Raw genomic sequence first — 5,811 nt, forward strand, 5'->3', positions numbered from 1 at the left:
CGTCACGTCCCACGCATGAAGCCAGACAGCGACCACGTGCGGTCGGTCATCAAAGCACTACTGTGTTTAAATTGATAAAAAAAAAAAATAAAAAAAAATTAAAAAAATTATATATATATATATATATATATATATATATATATATATATATATATATAAAATCCATTCATCATCCAGGAAGTGACATCTGTTTTTTTTTCGGTGGGAAAACCACAACAGTTCAAACCTCAGCATTAATGATTTTGATTTTTTCTACTTTTTTTGTGGTATTAGTTGGCTTGTCTCACACCTAAAACATTCCATCCTGTTTGTTAAAATTACAAAAATCGCCATTATAATAAAATTATGTTAGAAGATTAAAAACATATCGAAGTGACCTTCTAGACACTCTCATGTATTGTAATTAGGGCTGTTCGATTCCAGAAATTTAAGAATCGACTCTGAAACAGCTCACTACTAAGTGTTCTTTGCACTATTTATAATAGCATGTATGAATTTATTATTAATAGGTCCATGCTACATTTAAATCAGGGCCTATATGCACATACCAAAGCACGATGCCTTAATCCCATGAGTAGATGCTCCTATATTTCGAAGAACTACCACAAATAATCTTAAAATGTCTTTTATCTCTCATGAGTTCTTGTTTAGAAAGAGGTTTATATCAGAATGTACAGTAACGGTCCGCTACCATTAATACACTGAAGAAAATTTCCAAATAATACACTTCAGTTTCATTTAACAATCCAGGTTGTTGTACTAGTTTATTTCAGATTTTATATATATATATATATATATATATATATATATATATATATATATATATATACACAGTATACTGTGCAAAAGTTTTAGGCACTTGTGAAAAATGTTGCATAGTGAGGATGTCTTAAAAAATAATGCCATAAATAGTTTTCATTTATCAATTAACATCATACAAATCCAGTAAACATAAAAAAGCCAAATCAATATTCGGTGTGACCACCTTTGCCTTTAAAACAGCACCAATTCTCCTAGAATACACCTGGACACAGTTTTTCTTGGTTGTTGGCAGATAGGATGTTCCAAGCTTCTTGAGCTTTACTGTGTGTATACAGTATATATATTTTATAACGTGTATTTAAAATTTTTGTTTTTGAATTTTATTTCATAAAATAATTTTCATGTAAAATTGTGTAAAAGGTAGGCTAATTAAAATAAATATATATATGCAAAAGGTTTCAAAACACTGTAAAAATGTCAAGAACGAGTAGAGAAGCGTTAGATTCTCGCTTTTGTAAGTGCAGCACATTGATCAATTAAACTTCAACATACTGATTTATGTGAACTGGGAAGCTAAGTCAACTCTGCCATCTCCTTGTTGCAGACTTGTGTTGTAACATCGGGGAAGTTGTTATTGTATGCCAATTTACTGTCACAAATTTGGCATGTTTTTTGGGTTTAATCCAAAGTAAAATACCAGCAGACTATACAGGTCTGGAAAGCAGATATGCTGAAGGGCTTGTGTAATTGCTTCATACAGACTAACAAACGGACAGGATTTACAGATGCTGACGGATTACAAAAGACGCGGAGTCAGGTTGATGATCGTTAAGATGCAAAAAATGTATAATTCGTTTGTGAATTGTTTAAGTGGTATTAGGCTTCTGAAATGTGTTCAGTGGTCGAGGAAATAAACACAGTCCAAAAATATCAACCGGTTTCCCCGAAAGGAATCGACTCCAACTTTGAGTTGATTCTTGATTCCCAATGTCTCGGAATCGAGGAATTTATTCTTTTTGGAATCGATTCCCAGCCCTACATGTAAACTGTGAATCTCTCACACTGAGCATTGGCTCACTTTAGCTCTTTATTTCCATCCTGCATCATGTTATAGGTGTTGTACGCATTTTGTTTTATGAAACAACAAGCAGAAAATGTCCCTATCCTATGAAAGATATCAATGAAATATCAGGTCTGTCTCTATTACAGCACTAGTCTCTAATAATAGTAAAATAATAATAATAATAATAATAATTGGGCGTGGGCTGTGGTCAGTTTGACGGTTGTCCAAGTCAAGTCATTTTTATTTGTATAGCACTTTTCACAACACACATCATTTCAAAGCAGCTTTACAGAAAATTATGCTTTAACAGAAAAACAAGCTGTAATATAGTAATGTCTTAAAGTCATAATAGTGTGGTTTAATAAGCAACATGATTGTAAATTGTGCACTAAAATAAATAAGTAAATTATATTTGTGTAACCAGCTCCAAGTGGGATTCGAACCGGGTGCACTAACGAGGAGGCTAAAGGCTACATCCTCTAGTGTCAGTCGCTAGTACGCCTCTTGAGGCCATGGGAGTGAGGTTTACACACTGAACAGCTACCTACCAGCTGGCTACATCCTGCCTGACCCGCTCTGAACGGGATTCAAACCGGCATCTCCAGCATGGGAGGCGGGCACGCTAACGAGGAAGCTAAAGACTACATCCTCTAGTGTCATTCGCTAGTGCACCTCTTGAGGCCAGATGAGTGAGGTTTACACATACCGCACAGCTATAACATACCAGCTGGCTCCCGTTACATTTGTATTTAGAGTAGACCCCCAGTGATCATACTAAAGGCTACTGTGGCAAGGAACACAAAACCTCATAAGATGTTGGTTAATGGAAAATAGCCTTGGGGGAAACCAGGCTCAATGTGGTTTCCCTCTGGCTAAAAGTCCATACAAACTAAGTTTGAGAATGCTATTTTGCTACTGTTGCCAGAGATCTTCTATATGTACATTATCCCTTACATATAGACGATCTCTGGCAACATTACACAATTACAAACCAAATAAATAATACATGGAAAAAAATCTTGATCTGCATTGAAATTATGTAATTTGAGAAGAAAGAAATGGCTAAAATCCACCTCCGGTTTGCGTCGGAGTTCTGTTGGAATTTATTTTGTGAAAAATGACAATCTGATTCCTCATTATTCAGCCTATTACAAGACTACTTGCAAAATAAACAAATAGATGGACATGAAACACTGATTTGCATTGAAATGGTGCAATTATGTGAGAAGAAATAAATAGCTAAACAGCTAAAATTCCACCTCTGGTTTGCATTGGAGTTCAGTTGTTTATTTTTTAATTAATGAATGTCTGACTGCTTAGTATGCATCTTATTACAAGACTACTTGCCAAATGAATAAGTAAATGCACATGAAACATTGATTTGAGTTTAAATTATTTTAAGCTTACTTATAGAGATCGCAGTGCAATACGAGAAGCAGGAAAGATGGCTCAGATGTGGTGGTTACAGAGAAAATATCAGACTGCTAGATGGCGCCATTGACCAATCAGAATCGAGTATTCCAGGCAGCCGTGTAATAAATATTAGAGCTGTCAGAATTAACATGTTAAAGCATGTGCTTAATTAAAAAGGTTTAAAGCGTTAATTTTTCTTAATCGCGATTAACGCATTGACCGTTAATACAGCATCAACTCTGGTGTGAAGGGCGGAATCTTTGTGATGTGTCCACCCAGAGTCATTACACTGATGCCCACGCCACAGCGGCAGAGCCCTTCTACCAGGATGAAACTACAAGCTTAACATAAAAGAGCATAACGTGGCGGTCCCATAGACATTCTTTGGGTGGAACCATCATTACAAGATACTTGACCGTTATGCTTTTTCCTATGATAGATCGGCAGAGGTTGTTATCTCATAAATAAAAGAATCCCTGATCTCCTTGTCAGTGATAAAATGATGGAGAAAAGAGCTTTTAGCGCTCTTTGATGCACAAAACAAGCCCAGATGGGACTTGTGATAGAAATCAAGTATTTTTCAGCCTTTGTAAGTGTGTTACTTTGCAAGCACTTTTCTTGGTGAGTTCAAAGCTGCGCGCAACGCAAGCATTGCTGCCCTGATGCGAATCATGAACGCAGCTTCACGATTGCTGTAACAAAGAGGATAGCCACAGTCTACAGGTGCATCTCAATAAATTAGAATGTCGTGGAAAAGTTCATTTATTTCAGTAATTCAACTCAAATTGTGAAACTCGTGTATTAAATAAATTCAATGCACACAGACTGAAGTAGTTTAAGTCTTTGGTTCTTTTAATTGTGATGATTTTGGCTCACATTTAACAAAAACCCACCAATTCACTATCTCAAAAAATTAGAATACATCATAAGACCAATAAAAAAAAACATTTTTAGTGAATTGTTGGCCTTCTGGAAAGTATGTTCATTTACTGTATATGTACTCAATACTTGGTAGGGGCTCCTTTTGCTTTAATAACTGCCTCAATTCGGCATGACATGGAGGTGATCAGTTTGTGGCACTGCTGAGGTGGTATGGAAGCCCAGGTTTCTTTGACAGTGGCCTTCAGCTCATCTGAATTTTTTGGTCTCATGTTTCTCATTTTCCTCTTGACAATATCACCATAGATTCTCTATGGGGTTCAGGTCTGGTGAGTTTGCTGGCCAGTCAAGCACACCAACACCATGGTCATTTAACCAACTTTTGGTGCTTTTGGCAGTGTGGGCAGGTGCCAAATCCTGCTGGAAAATGAAATCAGCATCTTTAAAAAGCTGGTCAGCAGAAGGAAGCATGAAGTGCTCCAAAATTTCTTGGTAAACGGGTGCAGTGACTTTGGTTTTCAAAAAACACAATGGACCAACACCAGCAGATGACATTGCACCCCAAATCATCACAGACTGTGGAAACTTAACACTGGACTTCAAGCAACTTGGGCTATGAGCTTCTCCACCCTTCCTCCAGACTCTAGGACCTTGGTTTCCAAATGAAATACAAAACTTGCTCTCATCTGAAAAGAGGACTTTGGACCACTGGGCAACAGTCCAGTTTTTCCTTCTCCTTAGCCCAGGTAAGATGCCTCTGATGTTGTCTGTGGTTCAGGAGTGGCTTAACAAGAGGAATACGACAACTGTAGTCAAATTCCTTGACATGTCTGTGTGGTGGCTTGATGCCTTGACACCAGCCTCAGTCCATTCCTTGTGAAGTTCACCCAAATTCTTGAATCGATTTTGCTTGACAATCCTCATAAGGCTGCGGTTCTCTCGGTTGGTTGTGCATCTTTTTCTTCCACACTTTTTCCTTCCACTCAACTTTCTGTTAACATGCTTGGCTACAGCACTCTGTGAACAGCCAGCTTCTTTGGCAATGAATGTTTGTGGCTTACCCTCCTTGTGAAGGGTGTCAATGATTGTCTTCTGGACAACTGTCAGATCAGCAGTCTTCCCCATGATTGTGTAGCCTAGTGAACCAAACTGAGAGACCATTTTGAAGGCTCAGGAAACCTTTACAGGTGTTTTGAGTTGATTAGCTGATTGGCATGTCACCATATTCTAATTTTTTGAGATAGTGAATTGGTGGGTTTTTGTTAAATGTGAGCCAAAATCATCACAATTAAAAGAACCAAAGACTTAAACTACGTCAGTCTGTGTGCATTGAATTTATTTAATACACAAGTTTCACAATTTGAGTTGAATTACTGAAATAAATGAACTTTTCCACGACATTCTAATTTATTGAGATGCACCTGTATTGGCAGATTAATATTGTGGAGGATGAGAGTTTAAGGGATTTAATACCCATTGCAATGAATATGCAGCGTATGTGGGGACTAGTTCTTTCAATTAGTAAAACTCCCACTTAGACTTTGGGAAATGTTTAATGTTACTTGAATTTGTGCTATTTTAGTGCATTTCTATCTTTATATTGTGGAAGTCTTTGTTTGAAAAATGTTAATAAAGCATTATATTGCTACATATTGTTTTTTTTTCTTTCCTAAAATGGAAATAAAAGAATTTGA

This window comes from Myxocyprinus asiaticus, chromosome 24 (genome assembly GCF_019703515.2).
Source record: "Myxocyprinus asiaticus isolate MX2 ecotype Aquarium Trade chromosome 24, UBuf_Myxa_2, whole genome shotgun sequence".
Lineage (NCBI taxonomy): Eukaryota > Metazoa > Chordata > Actinopteri > Cypriniformes > Catostomidae > Myxocyprinus > Myxocyprinus asiaticus.